The sequence below is a fragment of the Ischnura elegans genome, chromosome 3 (assembly GCF_921293095.1).
Source record: "Ischnura elegans chromosome 3, ioIscEleg1.1, whole genome shotgun sequence".
Lineage (NCBI taxonomy): Eukaryota > Metazoa > Arthropoda > Insecta > Odonata > Coenagrionidae > Ischnura > Ischnura elegans.
The window spans coordinates 12085904-12104962 of NC_060248.1; the positions used below are offsets into that span (position 1 = coordinate 12085904).

Consider the following 19059-nt stretch of genomic DNA (forward strand, 5'->3'; position numbering starts at 1 on the left):
AAAATGAAATAACTATGTTATAAATTTATGATAAAATAAAAACAATTAAGAGTTTTTGTGACGGAATTACCAATTTTGCATGTGCACTTATATCCGTATTTTAAAACCTGAATACATTGCGTATTAAATTTGAAATTTGTTTAAAAACGTTGCCAAAGCTATACTACACAAGACCCAACAATGCAATAGAAACCCACTTATGTTGTTTGTTGATAAATATTACTCTGTAAACTATAGTGAAATAGTTCATAGCAAATCTCTGGCAGCCATCTTGAATTCAACGATCACCAAATGAGTAACTAAGTTGTTTGAGCAAATCCGATACTGATTTCATAAAATTCAATCATTTAACTGTTGAATACACCAAAGGATGAAGTTCGCCATGAAAAAATATTTGACTTAGCCGGGATTCGAACCCGGATCTCCCGATTGCCGGTCAGGCGTGCTACCAGTTACACCACCAAGCCATCTTCTCAGAGCGAACTTCGGGATGTGCGAACATCCGGGTTCGAATCCCGGCTAAGTCAAATATTTTTTCATGGCGAACTTCATCCTTTGGTGTATTTAACTTTGCACCCGTGCGCGTGACTGCGTACAAAGTCACTTGTTCCTTCAGTGCTTTGATTTAACTGTTGATTTATCAAGATAAAATATTTCCACTCTGAATTTTAATTTTAGAGAAAAAGTTGACATTTTCATGGAAATGCCCTATTACGTTCCTCATCATCCATGCAATAATCATGGCCTTTAAAGGGAAAAGACCTAATCAGAAGTGGAAACTTTCAGAGGTTAAAGCAAACGGGAATGAGAAAGGCAAAAGAACAATGAGGAAAAGTACATTCAACAACTTGTAGAAATATAACCTCTCCTTACCGTTGCTCAAACTTACGCCCTATCCTGTTCTATTTTCAATACATTTATATATGACACCGAGTGTTGACTTTAAAGGCACTTCTTCTCACACTTAGAAAAAAGCTAAGCAACAATAATTAATTCCCGCTGCATATGAAATTATACCTAACTGTGGAGAAGAAATAAATATCATCTATCTTCTGGCACCGAAAATAAAGGCAAATGCAAATGAAATTTAAAACCACAGCCAGTGAGGAGAGAGTCAGTAAAAATATTTTGGGCTAATTATTTGTATCCGACAAAAATTATTAATAAACAAGTGCTAATATAAAGAAACTATGACTTCGATGATGAATGCATGCTGCACAAATTTCCATAAATTTCAACGGATGCTGAACCAATTTATGCATTACTATAATACTCGGATAAAGAATGTTAGATAGATATGAGGGTATAATAAGCAAACACATCTTTAACTTAAATATAGATGAACAAGAATACGTTATAATAAAATCTGTATACAATATATTTGCCATGCATAAAGATAGGCTGTCAATATTTGGTGAAAAGAGGAGCTGTTAAAATATACAAGCTTACATTATTTCTTAGATATAAATTCACCTCTGAAACTTCTGTAGGAGTTCCGATGAAGTACGGTTTGCACGTTGCCTCAACTTCAACGGAGCATCTGCAGTTCATACGAAGAACAGATTCTTTCAACACCGGCATCTTATATTTCTGATATTACATGAAGTTTTGGTTGTAAAACGTCTATTATCATAATTTTGTAGTGAGTAATCAGTTTAAACCATAAACTTACATTTTAAAAGTCGTATGATGCACCAAAAAAGTGGTTGGGAAACTGAAAACAATATAATTATGTACCGGGACTTTAGAAAGGATTGTCGGAAAAAGGATGAAGGATTTTGATACTGATGAAAGTCGTGAATGAAAGGAGAGAAAGATGAAAAGGAAAGGTGGACAGATAGTGGTGAGAGAGAAAGGAGTTATGTGGTTCTATTATTGGCCTATCGGCTTATGAGAATGAGGGCTCGCAAGAATAAGAGAAAGATGAAAGAGAGGCTATCGCTAGCTTCCGGATTCGGGGTGCTCGACATGAGAATGCGCGCATATGAAAATCTGAATACATAAACCGACTTTAGAAAAGCGGCGGGAAGGTCAATATTTGCTGAGGTCAAAAGGTTACCTGAGTCATACGAGGAGCACGCTACAAATAGGAGTCGCTTTGTGGTTTCTCATTACTTTTATCCAACTTTGACTCATGCGCGGCTCTTCGTTTCCTTTACCCTTTGCAAGGATGAGTTCAGAACACTTTTTTACACATTTTAACTTGCAATAATTTAACCCGTTTAAAACTTAACACTAAAGATACAGTATACCGACACAAAAGACACAAATAACCCTCAGGTGACCTTGGAAAACAACTATACATATCATTTCGAGTTAAATGAGTTAATGGGGACATAGTGGCGGGTATAAGTAACGGTGAATTTTTGTGAGCTCGAAAGTAAGAAATTGTAGTTCAAACGTGACAAATAGCCAAAGGATTAAATAATACCTATGAAAAAATTTGATAAACTTCGTTTAAATTATGGTGACTCCAGGTTGGATTTACGCAGCAAGATGAAACTAAAAAAATACAAGTGGGAGAGTAAGAGGATGAGGAGATTTACTCCTAGACTCAATATCTAGCTGCCTGTACTGTAGCCAGCAGCTTAACGACGATAGAATCAGATTACTGATAGAGTTTCGCATGTGAAACAAAGAGCAATCGATATGTTGGATTGAGTATAAGGGCATATAGGCACATTACACAGACAATGAAGGAGCCGGAAATGAAATAACAAATAAATGAAAGTTGTTTTTAGGTTAGGAATATCAGACGGATAATTAGAAAAAGAAATGCATGCCTACAAATTTAAAGAATAAATTCTCTCTTTTGCAACATCTTTATCACAAGTCAACAATCATAGTCATAGGTTAGGCTTGGCGAAGCTATCCTTTCCTATCTCCTATCCGCTATCCTTTTCATAATGACGAATTAACTCTCTTTTACATCCTTTACAACCTATCCTATGAACTCCTTGTCTCTTGTTGTCATTAGGGTCATAATGTGGCCAACTAAGTTGTCCCGTCTTATCCATAAGGATTTCAGAAGAATTCTCTTTCCTGTCACACTTCTTAGCGCTTCCCTGGTAATTACAAGGTCGATCAATTTTATTTGCATCATTCTTCGGTAGTACCACATTTCGAATGCTTCCACTCTTGACTTCTCTGCGTCTATCAACGTCCAACATTCGCTCCGATACAGGAACATACTCCATATATGTAGCATCTGAAGAATTGTTTCCTCACTTTTACAATTGTATTTTCAGCTTCTTGGAATAAAAAAATTGAAAATTATTTCATCTCTCATGTTCCGTGTTTCCATGCTGAAAGGTGAAAAATACTTCCGAGTAAAGCCACGTCTTCCGTTTAAATTTTCAATAACGACTGAGGTTGTCAGGCGTACTCTTCCTCGTTCTCACGTGCTTGAAGATGCTTCTGAGTGGGCGACGCCTAGTTGGCTTTATTTAAACTACTGTGCCGTCAGTTTTTTGTTCCAAGGAATTCCGCGAAAATTTTGGTAATCCTAAAGCTATACTTAGAGATGACATTTTCCTAGCAGAAAGAAACACGATTTCCACCAGCAGTCCAACACAAAATGCCCGCGTGAATTCACATCCTATCGTCATAGATTTTTTGAAGATCGAAAGGAACATGCTAACCAACTTATAGCAATGATGGTTGTGAACGTTTATGGGTAGTCTGCCTGGCTAAATTCGTAAATTACAAATTGATACTTTTGTGGCCGAACTCAATTCGCTAGTAAACAAATTTCCATCTCTAACATTCAACAATTTTATGTTCAACCAATATAAATTTATTTGTATATGTATATTGGCAGAATGAGTCTTAAATAAAAATTATTGATATTAATATATTTATTTAAATATATTTATATCAATTAATACAAATATATTTCCACTTTTTTGCAAACTCACAATGCTCAGTAGCATCTTTTGAAGCTCTTTTAATTCCCTTCTCACGTCATAAGCAGCATGATCTAGGACCACTTGAGACAATTTATTGCTCAGAAAAATGTTTGTCCAATGATAAGGAAGGGCATTAGGATTCATTAACCTCCATCTCAAAAATATATCACGCCTTATCAAATTTTACAGCTGATAAAATAATAATATTTACATACTTTTTTATTAAAAATTAACAATGACTGGGGATCATTAGTCATGTACCGTTAAGGAAACTATTTCCATTACTGTAAAATTTTGTCCCCCTTCCGGGTACCACCAGAGAAGACTCAACAAATACGTAAAGTGCATTTCAGCTATTGTGTAAAGTGCATTGCAGCTATAGCTAGCCTTGCGTGATCCAAAGTTACATTTCCATTATTTGGTAATGTCAATGAAATGTTAGTAATTCGTAAATGATACCATATCTTTAAGAAACATACACCGCTTTGTTCAGAGATTTGAAATTACAATGGTATTAAATTGATTTTGATGGAAAATTAGAGTTTTAGTGCAATGAATTCTTAAGTATCTCCAAGATATACGACGAATTTCGAGCTGCTCATAACATAATCCATCATGCACATTCATTACACCTTAGTCATAACAGTCCACTCACATTGTAGAGAAAAAGTATTACCGATATGTACAGTAGTATATGATAACAGCTCGGGTGATAAGTATTTATATTAGAAAATGTCTCAACATCGTGGTACCTGAGAAACAGCATTTAAAGCATACACTCCGCGAAAAAAGTAGGTACCCTCAAATATAATATTTACAAGGTACTGGTACGAAGTTTCTATTCCTGGGAAAAATACATATAGTGATAACCAGGAATTACATTCACCTTATCTCTTAAATAGTCTCTAAGATTGTTAGGCTGAAATATTGACCCTTGAAATGGGTAATTCAGAAATACCTTTATCTATAAAATCGGGGTTGTGATTCGTTAGACAACATGCGTACAACTGGCTACGTACCCGTGAAAAAGGCATTAATTCCATTTTAAATTCCACAAAGTAGTTGAACAAGTCTGAAAATAGTTGTTCAAATCCATAGCATAAGACATCAAAAATTGGGTCCTTTTATTGCCACAGCAATCAAATCATCGTGTTACCATGCTCACTCAAAAAATAGAGCGAAGTCAAAAAAATTTGCAACAACTCCAACGCGTCAGCAGATCTAAGACGTGAACCATTTAATATATCTGAGGAATCGGAGGCATCTGATGCCGATATTGGAAAATTTACGAAATTCCCGATGAGAGCATCTCGTTCGCTTCCAAGGAGTTGGTGAGGGCGGTGGCAAGGGTGGAGGGAGGTCGGGCTTCAACCCCTATCGCGAGGTCCTGCGAGATAAGATTCGGGATCAGAAATAAAAAAGAGGAGAAGAGCAGGATTCTGGATTGGTCTGAATGGAAATAAAAAGAAGAGGAGAAAATATGTGCTCCCAACGGATTGGAAAATCAAATCCCAAATCTATACATATATATCTCTCTCTCTGAAGTTCGCGGTGCTTCTACTAACATTTGAAGTCCTTGGAGCAATGTAAGTTTCCAGAGCAACGGATGCTGAGAGATATTGAGAATCTGTTGTTGAGGGGACGGGTTGTGCGTTGGGGCAGCAGTCAGGAAGATGTCCAGAAGGAGATGAGCGGGTTATCGTGTGAACATGGGCTAAGAAGGGTTACGAAGAACATGGGAGGGTTACGAAGGAAAGGGGAAACGCTGTGGGGGGGAGTGTGGCTTTTCAAGAAGATCAAGGGGATGCTTGTGACGAAGAAAGGGGTGAAAAAGGATATATATATAAACCACTAATGGTACACGTGGAGGAAAACCTGAAGTGCTCACTTGAAGCAAATGATGATCTCATCAAATAACCCCAAGCTAGCGAGCAAAGCTCACTACGGATTCGTAAGGAAAATACTTATCCTTTTTTTATGTACTCTTCCGGTAAAAGTAGGTTCAAACGGAACATTTCGAAGAATATCCTCGTCCATCTATCTTCCTTACTTGGAATTCCCTCTTCCCTATTCAATTCACTCATTCAAAATAAGCCTTCCAAAGAGAGGAAAAAAGGCAGGACTAGAATTTTCAGCAATTCGTGATTTGTAAATAGTTTCTGGCCTCAATACGTTTTTCAAGGAAAAATAAAGATATTTTTTAAGGTCAAGATCTCTTTGCAAAACGACACATTCGAAGTATGCCAATAATAAAGTCAGAATATGCATTTTAGGACACGACCCGAAAATGGTATGAGCGGATGGAAATAACGGAAAGGTAATGGGGAACATGCATGAAATTTAAATAAATGTTAAATGTTATGATGACTCATGACTCTGTTAAATGCACATGATGACTCATACTAACGTATCAACAGGAGACTTGAATGTGGAATCAGCCGCATTTTGATAAAAGTTATTTAAAGAATGCGAGATATTGTTGCAAATGAACAAATGCGTCAGTTTGTGCGACGTTAACATCAGAAATATTTACCGGTTTTTGTTTTTTTTGTTTTTTTGTTTTTTTATTATTTAAAAACCAATTTTAGGAAACAATAGCAATATTTAGGAAGTAAGATATGCCGTCGCATGTTCTCTGATAAATTCTGTGCATTTTGGTACCTCATTTGTAGAGTTTGATTGCGTATAAGTTGAGAAAAAGGTATCTATACAGTAGCAATAATATAGAAGATAGAATATCGCTTGATGTCACGTAACCTGCAACGCCTTCTGAAATCAATGCAAGGTACACTATTCACTACGCTAAGAGAGTAGAAGGGCAGAGTCTTGATTGCAATATATCGAAATAAAAATCATCAACGAGCTTTGTAGTAGTTCCTCAAAGGACAAGTTGGCTTAAGAGGGATTTAAGGGAGCACAATACGACTGTTTACTTTTGGTCGACTCCCTTATGGCGGCTGATTTTCTGAAAAATAGTGATTGCTTCCAAATCTCATAAACAGTCCCCTTTATTTGTTTCAATAGCACCTTGGCAATCCAACATATTCACAATCTGCTGTTTGACGTTAAAACAGCAATTATTTTCTCCAAATTTGCGTTTGAGCCCCTGCATTCACCGATTTTCTATCCACTTCCTCAGTCTGTCATCAGTTGGATAACGTGCCGTGGCGTCACGCTCCGATGACGTCGTGTTTTCAAGCAGCCGATGAAGATTGATTTTCTAAGACTTATAACTCAGCTAAAAAACATTATTCATCCGCGAAATTTTCGGCGAGTACATTTGAGGTAGGGGTCTTCTTATTCTAGTACTATGAAAAAATTGTGCATGTTCCCCATTGCTATAAAGATTGAATCTGCTAATTAATTTAAAATGCCTATTTAAAAAAATAGTACCTAATGGAGTTTTTGTTGATGGAACTTAGTAGCTGCGAGGTACCGAGCCTAATTTCAAAATTTATTAACGGCTATCTTACTTTAAGAATTGGATGGATGAGGCAGATACTTTGTGAAGATCCATTATGAGATATGAAGTGAAACACTTAGCACTTTCCCCATAAAAATTTATTAAACTAAAGTCGACATGTTTCGCTGCACTGCACAATTAACAAGACTAAACCAAGAAATTAACCATACCAATATATATACACAAATTGCACACCGCAAAAATTTGAGAAATCGGGGGTGGAAGGTGGGGTGGAAAGGAGGGTTGGGAATTTTAAACTGACCGTTGGTCTGGGTTGAGGTAGGGAGGATGGAGACTATTTTCAGGTGCTCGGAGGGTTTTTTCCCCCATTAGCTGAGGGAGGTCAAGGATCGGAGAATGGAAGGGAAAAATATGGTCACTAGTAATAAGATCTTTCCTACTAATGACGAAACATATCGGCTCTAGTTTAATAAATTTTTATGTGGAAAGTGCAAAGTGTTTCACTTCATATCTCATCTTACTTTAACTCAATTTCGAACACTTGATCCAAAAATAAACTACTGTTAATGATGTGAAGACGCCGATATTTTACCATAGGAGGAGGCTAAGGCCGAATTGGACAAAAAACAGACAAACACAGAATTAAACTATATTTAACAGAATTATATAACCGAGGAAGGAGATTTTATTATTGGAATTAGATGGTATATCAAACTGGCAAGAAGCAAAAACATTGGAAAACAAATGAATGGAGTAGAACTGGTTCCCAAAGTGGGTGCTACCGCACTCTAGGGGGCGTTGCAGTAGTATATGGGGGCAATAAGTGTCAAGGGGGCGGCAGGGGGGCGCTGGAGGGTCCTGACAGTGTGACAAATGCGAAGGTTCCGTAACCTTCCTTTCGTCTTCGTTTTCAAGCTTCGCTTCTAAAGTTTACTTTGTTTCCCGCAAATGGAAGTAATTTGATCCATGTGTTTCTTTACATTTTAAAGTAAGAACTGTTGAAAAATATTTCCAAGCCTTTCTTGCACAAGGGAAACGTTTGAAGGGGTTTAGTTTCATTTGGTCTATCGTTGGTACAACTTCACGACACAGAGAACTTAATTATTTATTAGCCATTTAATTAGTCATTGTTTTAAATTTAATTATTACAATGTTCCTCATTTGGTTAAATTGTATATGATTCTGATTACTATTTGATAGATACCGATTAGGGGGGCGTGGAGTAGGTAAAGGTTTATGGATCCAAGTGGCGGTGGCTCGAAAAAGTTTGGGAAACACTGGAGTAGATCATATTTCCTGACCTATAGCGATGAAACTGTCTAAAATATTACTGTTTTATCTACAAGGAGATCATATTACATTAACGATATAGCTGAAAAAATAATTTTAATTCTTTTAAATAGCAATTAAGTCTTTCCATTATTTTCAAATTCTGTTTATACAACAGTATTACACGTTAATTGCCGAATTGTAATACCATGAAACGCATTAATGCCGCAATAATTGTCTCATTTGCTTTGATTACGATGCTAAAAATATTTCACTCTGCATCTTATAGTATTTGCGTAATTTAATACATTTCATTAAACGCCTGCGACATAATTATTTAGCGTGCAAGCATGATTTTTCTACTTTTAAAAATTTCCAAATGGTTTTGCATTATCAGATTTGTAAAATTAGTAGATAATAATCGATAATATAAACTGAAGATTTTCAAGTTAGCATGCATTTCCAGGAACGGATACAGTAGCAAGGTCATTAAGAAGAAAATTGCATTAGCAAAGGAGGCGTTCATGAACAGGAAGGAGCTTCTGATAGGATCGTTATGTAAGAGTTTAAAGAAAAGGTTAGTAAAGAGTATGATCTGGAGTGTAGCGCTCTACGGTGCGGAAACGTGGACATTGAGGAAAGACGACGAGAGATGATTCGAGGCATTCGAGATGTGGGTGTGGAGAAGAATGGAGAGGGTGAAATGGACTGAGAGGAAAAGGAACGACGAAGTGCTGGATATGGTTGGCGAGGAGAGGCAGGTTTTAGATGAGATACGGAGGAGACAGAAGGTATGGATGGAGTTAGTGCTTAGCGGTGAGGGGATGTTGAAAATGGTGTAAGAGGGTAGAATGTTAGGGAAACGAGGGAGGGGAAGGAAAAGAATAGGATTTTTAGGTAGATTGAAAGAGAGTAGTCCTTACAGTGAATTGAAGAGGGTAGAGCTGGAAGGAAAGGGAGGTACCGAGATCACTTCTTTAGTACTCCAAGGAAACCTTAATTGGTAGAATACTGCAATAACAATAATGCATTTCCAGGTTAAAAGACTTGGGAAAACCCTGCTCAGCAAGGATCTTAGCCTAGGAGCACTCGGTCAGCAGGCTAGTCCCGTTCCACATAGTCCACCACAGTCTAAAATATGTGACCAAGAACAAGAAAGGGAATTCGCTTTCTCAAGAAAGGTATAAGTCGAAACATGGCCGCGGTGTCAAGTATTTTCGCGCATAACGGTCAAAGGGAGAGTTTTCAATTTACTTGAGAGAAATACAAGGCGAGATTAAAGGAAGCTCTTTCCATTCTTTGCTCTTTAACACGCAACGCCGCATGGATAGCGGAGACACTATCAATCACTTTTGCACTCGTATCTGATTGTATTAAACATCCGGCTTCCTTGAACGGAGGTCGTGTTTTTTTTACTCGTTGTCATGAAATGGGGAAGAAATCTCTCGCCACTGCGAGGTATCAAAGAATATTATAAGAGTCAAAAATAAAAAAAGGTATTGAAAGTAACGGAATGCAAGGATGGCATGCAAAAACGCTTTTCGGGCTTCCATTCGGGTTAGAATTGGCATAGGGCCAGCTCTAACCCTGGTGTAAGTCCTAGATCACGAGTACGGGAAAAAACAAAAAGGAAAGGATAATAAAAAAATAAGGAGCAATAGTACTAAGCTTTCACGAGATGGAAATTTGTTACAGCGTCTATAAAGGAATAAACATTTGCTTGAAGAATATGAAGTTATTCAACCTGTGAGGTAGCTTAATTCTACGGTTCGCCATAAACTGCCAGCAATGAAGAACGCAGGGCAGTATAATTATACAGAAACATTCTACATAATTATATATAAAAATATTATGCATAGTATTACATTATATAAAATTACAATACAAGTGTTTAAATATTATATATTAAAATATTTGTCTCTTTTATCCTCCATGGCCTCTAACCACCGAAAAAAATTGATTGATATAATAAACGACTTTATTTTTTCCTGGTGAATACTTCTGACGAATATTTCTCGGGTTAGCAGCCAGGTTAATGCTTTTATACAAGCCGACGTTTCGGGAGACGACTTGTCTCCAATCGTCAAGGCTGTGTTACTTTATAGAAGTCCAATTTCACACTAACTTCATTGATATAATAAATTTAGTGTGAAATTAATTAGTTAGTTAATGATTGATTGATATAATGAGTATTCCAAAAATACACTAACTTCATTCTTTTTCATATTTTTCTATACAGTCTTGGATTCTCAATGTATCAGCCCAATGTCACTCCTTATATGCTCAATGGTATAAAGTTAGGAATGATAATTGACATTAAAACTTTTAAAAATAGCCTCTTATTCTTAAGGGAGAGAATAAATGGAATGAAAAATTACTATGCTACCTGCAAAAATATTCAAGATTTTGAAACCATTAAAATTACCTATGCTAAGAACTGAGCAGTCATACAGGATAATAGAGAGTTCATGAAAGGAATGGCTGATTCCTAAAAACATCTGATTTCAGCAAAAAGATGTGGGTGCCAAGGTGAAAGTGAATGCGCTTCTTCTACGCATTCCTTAGCGTGGTATTAGTATGATATTTGGATGAGGCGACCATAGGTTACGATAATTTGCGCCAGGAGGGAAGGGTAAGGGAAGAAAGGATGGAGGAAAACCCGGCGATGGCATTAGCCAGGGCCTAACGAAAGTCGTCGAAGGGAGCACGGTTTAACGTCTCATCCCACAGACGGAGTTTTTCGCTAGAAGTGCTACCCATACAGCACTCAAGCAGGGATCGGACTGCCACTGAAAAGTCTTTGCCACCGTCGGGATTTAAACCTGGAGCCATGGGGTGTAAATCCAACTCTCTAGCCCTTACATCAACCACACCAACTCCAAAATGTGTTTCTGCTTGAACTAGCAAGTCTCTAGTGGTCTCTCTGATCAGGATGAAAATGCAGCTTTATGATGTAAATATTTGCTAAATCAAACTAAATAATTCCACGAGAAACCCTCTAAGTTTTCCTCCAAGTAAGACTAATGAATCGTTCCTATCTTATGGCTAGTATTTCATCAAAGATCACATCCATGAATCATTAAAATAAACAAGAGTTGAGAGAAAGAGATCCGTTTACAAGAGCAAAGTTGAGAGAAGGAATCATTCACCTTTCGGTACTGAGATGTACACCTTGCAAACGAGCCTCTTTAAAATAGGAGCGAATCAGTAAACTTTGTCAATTCCCGATACACATATACACATAAACTCCATAACTTAACTTGGGTATTAGCAGCTTATCGCTCATCATCTAACCTGATAAAACTTTCGAGATCGATATGCCATATCGGGTGGACCCCAAGCTCCCACGAACTTACTCAATTAAATTTGAGAGAAAGAAAGATTTTGGGGAAGAAACTTTGTTCGGCGTGCCTTAAAGGGGAAAGGAGATACCTCAGGGATGTGGATTTAGTAGCGGGATGAGCAACGCGCAATAAAAGGCTGCGAAACGGATACATCCCACGGGGGTCGTTAGGCAAATAAAGTAAGAGTATGAAAAGGCAACAACGGAGAAAATCGATACCTAACGAGTGATAAGCCATATCAGTTATACTGTTGACGACAGATACCCATAATTACACCAATTTCCACGTTACAAAGGTGAGAGAGATAAAAAGTAATTACTGCGCCGTAGATAATCTGCGAAAAACTTGCGAAACGATATGGGGACTATAAATATTACAAAGTCATTCATCAGGTAGAAAATTCACCTCAAATAAATGGAATGAATTAGAGGAGAATTATGGATTATGATGCAAGTGTCTATGCTTTCGGTTTTGAAACAAATTCTAAATGGAACATTTCATATTGTATAACATATCACATGCCATCGGTAGCTAACCGAATTGACCCTTACTAAGCTGTGCATTTTTTAAAACGTATGTATGTTTTCCAGTTTAAAGAATGAATATTCTTCGGAGCCGCTTTTACAGTCACAACAATTGGGGATCTTTTTAAGTTTTAATGAAACGGTTCCTCAATTTTGACTGATGTGGTGGAATATTTTTATAAAAACAGGAACAATCATGCCCTGCAGATTGCCGACAAATTTTTCCTAGTGTTGATTTTGCAGTAGCTCTAATTTTTGGACCAAAACTAAAAATAATGTTCAAAATAAAAGCGAAAAATAGCCTAGGACATTAAATAGGATATTATCTCTTTAAAATTACTTCCTTGCCTGAAGTTTTAGGTAATCTACGGGAGTGATGATTATGACGCGGATGAAAATGTGTAGCGCGGTTATAAACAAAATATCTAATTTTACAGCAAGGTAATCCTTGGCTTGCGTCGAAAGTAGGCAGTTATAAAGTTGACATTCAGTCATAACTTCCATGCCCGACAATATAGATATGAATACCAGCAGGTTGACAGATAATTCAGTTCACCACAATGCAAGCATGTAATAATCGTTTTAAGTAGTACACTTTAACGTTCACAAATCCTCTGGATAAACAAACAATTGACAGAAACGCAAAACAGGACCAAAAGTGGCAGATCTTGAATTGAATGGAGTAAGCCATGACTTTTACCTAATATTAACAGTAGAACCACGGACGAGACTTTTGTGTCCCATCGCCCTTTGCAAATGTTTGCCATTCATGTACTAGTAGTTTGATCCCTTTGAAATTTACTGACTTTTACTCTTTTTTGTGCTCTTTCGAATGGTCATATCAAACATATTGTACGATGTTTGGTTCGCGAGAAAAACGACGATTTACCTAGAACCGTGGGATGGGACTTTTTTGTCCCATATGGGGAAAACATACAATTTCAGTTTCTTTTGTACATTTATTTTGTATTTAGCATAATAACAGTTTATAACGAAGGGATCGATGCACAGATACCGTTATTCTGCCAGTTAGAAGCGCAGAAGGGAATAATCTGTGCACTGCGCCGGCCGCCTACTCACGCAGCGCCGCCCGCGTCACCTCTGCCCGGCGCGTCTGCAGGTCTGAGCTTGCAACCAACACGTCAAAATAAGTTTACTGTATTCCTAGTTACACTTAATTAAACGTTTTAAAAATTACCTAACACGTGTTTTGTTCACACAAACCACAAAAAAACCGTCAATAATACTTAAACATGACAGGATCAACGTATTTTGTCAATGGGACAAAAAAGTCCCATGCCGAGGTTTTGGTGGGGTTGGAAAGTTTAGCGGTTCTAGTGTTAACACATTGATCCGCGCTGACATGTGTCTCATCCATGGACAGGAAATTTCAGAGTCTCATTCCTATATTCACAATAACTGCATAATTCAGCTGATTAATCCAAATATATCAGATACTCGCCGAGTATTTTTCAGATTTTCCTCTTCATGGTCAGACTTCAATAGTTAGGACTTATTCAAAAATGTTTCTTGTCATATATACACATATTAATATCAATATTCACTTCTAACTAACTGCTACACACCACCACAAAACGACGAAAATTTCTGAATTCATTCATTTTAATTCCACGTATTCCTCCCATGTCCTGGAAATTAAATGCTACACCAATTAATATCACCATATGACGAATACAAATATTCGGTTTAATATCTGGGTTATGAATCGAACTGAATGTGCGACTCATCAATCATATATTCATATTTTCAAAATACAAAGGCTAATTTTAGCATTCATGAATACTTACGGATTATTTTGTGGGAGTATAAATATTGATGCGCGGTGAATAAATTAATATGAGGGATTGCTTCGTTGCATATTTTGAATCATGCATAAAATGAAAAAAGAGATACAAAATAGAATATTTTCTTCGATAAATATACTGGAGATATTTCACTGAGCCAGAAAATCATTAAAAAAGTACTTGTAAGCAAAAAATCGCTAAATAATTAGATTGATTTTTCTGATTGGATAATTTCCGGTTCTTTGAAGCCCTATAATGCAGTAACCACATGGTTCTACTTCAAATAAATAAATATCTTTTGATATTCTCGCCATTAAATAAAAAAACTACAAGTAAGGCTTTAATGCATCTATTGTTCTCCTGAATCAACCCGGGATGAAAATATTATCAAAAAAATTAATGGAAAAAATTGCTTAACTTCAACAGATATAATTTGCAACACTAAATTAAAGACCTAAACAAAGCACAGAAAAATATCTGTATGAAAAAGTAATCACGATAAAAAAATTACAGCTTATGGCGAAAAAGCTATTTTACATTAATCTTCAATTTGATGCGTTCTATCTCTCCCAGAATAATGTTGGATAAATGAGGTCGAGATGGGTGAGAATAGGATTGTAGATAAAACGAAATGGAGGAGGTATTATTGTGAATTGAAGAGGGAAGTCCATGAAGGGACGGAGTGCTTAAAAAATACTCCACGCAAACATACCCTAATCGGTAGAATAGTTTTGCAAAAATGTCTTTTACGCAGAGGGCAAACCACCTCAGTCTATGAGTAACCTTATTGCAAAGATGATGCAAAAGCATTAACCGTGATGAGTTATCGGCTCACTTTAGCTTAAGGGGAATGAGATTATTAGCGTTGACGTGTCAAAAATTCGTGGAAATATAAAAATGCAATCTCAGAGAGACCGCAACAAGTTGAACACATCGTTCTGCTTCTAGACCTGAATGAAAGATGAACGTAACGAAGCCACGGATCGTTAAGTGTGATAGGGAGGCGATTAAGACGATTCGAAGTGGCCCCAAAAGAACGTAAAACGAATCTCAGCAGTTGATAACTGAGAATAGATTCCGTGCGCTAGCAGGCACAGCCTCGTTTTCGAATTCACTGCATGAAAGCTGAGAAACTACTGACCACTCCACGTCAAATTTTCTAATACGCTGTAATTTACTTCTTTTTTTGAGGTTACAACAGGACCAACACGCTCATGTTTCTTTCTTTCGTCAGTGTCTGTTGCACCCATTGTTCATTCTATGAAACCACACATTTCTACGTCAAATAAGTATCTTTTGAAATTCTCACCATAAAATTCCAAAAATTTGATGCACTAGGCTCCAATGCATCCAATTTTCTTCCTCAAAACGTTGCAAACCTCTCTATAAGTGCCCATCCTTGAGGCAAATATCAGGAATCTGGACTCTCCGCTACTTTTTGCAAACTCCACTTACCTATCAAGCTTTATACATAAAAAGTGCATTCATGGCCATTTAAAATTCATTTTGCAACCGCTAAAAATATAAAAAGGCTTAGCAGAATATAATATGCTAAAATATTCAAAGGATAATTGCCACTATCTTCAATTTAGCACGGAATATGAAGTGCCTCCCAATATATTACCTATTAACATCACCTATGACCACGAAAAGAGGCAAATAACGACTAAAAAGTGCAGCGTACCAGGTATTTTGGACACAAATGTTTCGCATGGTAGAGATACCGTATAATTTCTCCTTGAAAATGAGATATGGTGTCGTCGCTGCTTTAGGGCACGTTTTAAACTCTTTTCCTCCCAAAGGGGTGAGAAAGGACAACGCAGAATAAAAAATAAACTATCCGTCATTTGTTCTGTTGCTTCGAGCGTCGAGTTAAAAAAACACGTCCGCGTTCTACCGCCACCAATGTGCGCGCCGTTTACTCTCAGCCCGAGTCCGCTGAACGTATTTCCAAGTGCCACGCCCCCTTATTATTCCTCCCGAAAAACACCGCGAAAAACGCCGTGGTTTCCGACACATCCTCCATCTTCGCGTGAAACCGTTTACGAAAACCGCCAGCAGCACCCCAAGGCCACGGGATCTTCCATTCCTTCGCCCGTTCATTCTCCACGTCCGCTCACATAACACCCCTCCGATATGGCCCCCGAAACCTCAGCGACCTCTGGAACATGCATCTCCTACGCCAGCAGGGTGGATCATTCACGCGTTCACCACTGTATATCCCAGCATAACGAAATGCAGTCAACCTCATAAACACCGGCCTCGGTTTAAGCCATCTTTTTCCCACAATATTACTTACACTATCAAGCCATGTTCTCCTTATGCGAACGTCAGAATGGCTTTAATTCAACAAGGTGTGGACGTCTCAAGTAAATACTGTGGCACAGGGTTGGGGTTTGAGCTTATAAAGCCACTGTCGGAGAAATAAGGCGTAATACGTATTTCAAAGCACTACATGGTGATATTATAAAACTTGGTGCACGGGCGGATCAAGGATTTTTTTCTAGGGGGGTACTAGACAAACGGTTCACTCATTTTTGAGATTAAAACAACATGCAACAATTACTTTGTGATTTATTCTCTTTATTTTAATTTGGAAGTTATTAATATGAAATTAAATATTTTATGCGCCGTATTACGCAAAAACGAATATAATGGTACTCGTATTAGCAATTTTGTGTATTTTTTAAGCGCCTGGGGGGAGGAGCACGTATACCTTGCCCCTCCCCTAAATCCGCTTACGACTTGGTCTGTATGACTTTTCACTCGTGCCCATGACTGCGTAAAAAGTTATAAACACCAAAGATAAAATTCGCCATGAAAAAATCAACACCTTGTACTTTAAGCCTGCGAAAGATTCGCCTTAAAAGTTATGGTTAGGAGGTTTAAGTGGTAGTATACCTTAACTGCAATTAGGGGACGCGAGTCCGTATCCCTGCTAAGCCAAATATCTTTTAATGGCGTTATTCATCTGTGGACTACATAACTTTGCCCTCACGCTTGCGTGTACAAAGTTCCATGCAGTGTTTTTTCCTATGGTATATCGAAGAAACTGCCACTGACATATCGGCCTCGTTAAAGCTGGATACCACTACTGAGTCCCGAAGTACCTAACTCACTTCGTGTGAAACAGTTCCTGAAGATATAAAATTATGTTAAATGCTGTTAAATTGTATCAATGAATAAATATTATTCATACTAAATGCATACAAAAAGTTGTTGCATCCCAAACACAACGTACAGTGAAGCAAATTAAGAGTTCAAATTTAACACTCGTATTGCAGGTTGGGTGTGAAACCTCACATGTAACACAAACCTTCTTCCTTTCACCACTTTGATTTTTACCGCCATACTTCACCGATTTTGTACCAACTTTATTTCGCCTGATTTCTTGGCGTGGTCAATAGTTGAAGTGCTTCGTACGTTTATTTCACAGTATTCCTCCCCATATTTTTTCAATCTGCTGACCGCCAATTTCTCTTCCACCATTGAGAGCCGGACGTGTAGTTAATGCATCCCCATAGGCGTATTTTTTTGCCATGAATAACGGATTGTAGGAGCATGGAAGGTCTCACACTGGCTCACTGGGAGGGATTTTTAACCGTCCTCTGGGGAAATGATCGACTACAGCCCAACCAATTTCGTTCAGAGGGCGCAATGTGACGTATACGACCAGAATACCGGAACCGGGATACATGTAATTTAAATGGAAAAAATAATTTCTTAACATATATAGGATTTCTTGAGGTATAACAGATGATTATCGCCACGGAGGAATCTAAAAATCACTGTAGAAATATATAAGTGACTCGTATATTTACCAGCACTGAAAGAAAGATGTAGGAATTTCAACAAAACCATTTCTTTATTCGAAAGCTTAAAAAGGGAGGGGTCCTTTCACTCTTGTCATTGCTACCATTGAATTTTATTATGCGATGGATGAAAACAACTCTTACAAATCAGTCTGATAAGCTGTTATTATCGATCTATATCTTAATTAATCAGAGGCTAATAAATTAAAATAAATAGCGTTATGAGTTATAATGCGCACGTTTGAAAGATAAAATAAGCAGTTGAGCTAATCAATATGTAATTCAAGTAAACACATATAAAATTCGAGGAATCAAGCGAGATGGAGTGGAATTTATTCATAATGAAAGATGATTTGCAATTTTCCACAAAAATAAATTTAATCCGACCCGAGTTTCGATGTTACTACATCATTTTCAAGGTGAAAATTATGAATTAAATTTATTTGTGTGGAAAATTGCAAATCATCTTTCATTATAAACACATATAGCTAAGTAAGGAGAAAATTCATCCCGGTAATACACTAAAGAAAATAACTAATCGTTAGGAAAGAATGAAGCAGGTAAGGTTACATAATAAGTAACGGATATGAAAATAAGGAATCCGAAATTAAAAGCGTAACACCTTTTTTTAACAGCGTTTATTGTTAAAACCGATGGCGTGATTTTTTCAATTTTTTTTCCACAGCTTTCGATCTAAAGAAAATAATGTAAATCCTTCCCATATCAACTCACATCACGCATTGTTTCACAATTCAGAAATTTGATTGGCGAGCAATGAACTTAAGCGGAACGTGCCTAATCCCTCGAAAAATTACGCGTCGGACAAAGAAGAGAAAAAGGAGAAAACCAAACAAATGAAAGGCCTGAAACAGAAAAAAAGAAAAAATATCCAAATCGGTTTTGTGTGAGATTACGTGGACCAATGTTCCTACGAGCGAAATAATCTGCATGAAATTAGGGGGTCATATTTGAA

At 37.3% G+C, this 19059-nt stretch overlaps 1 non-coding gene across 1 annotated transcript; it reads right to left on the bottom strand.

The window, feature by feature from the left end:
* Positions 1-395: 395 nt before the first annotated feature.
* Trnaa-ggc lies at positions 396-467 on the bottom strand. The gene has a single exon. It is a non-coding gene; the product is annotated as a tRNA-Ala (tRNA).
* Positions 468-19059: the final 18592 nt, after the last annotated feature.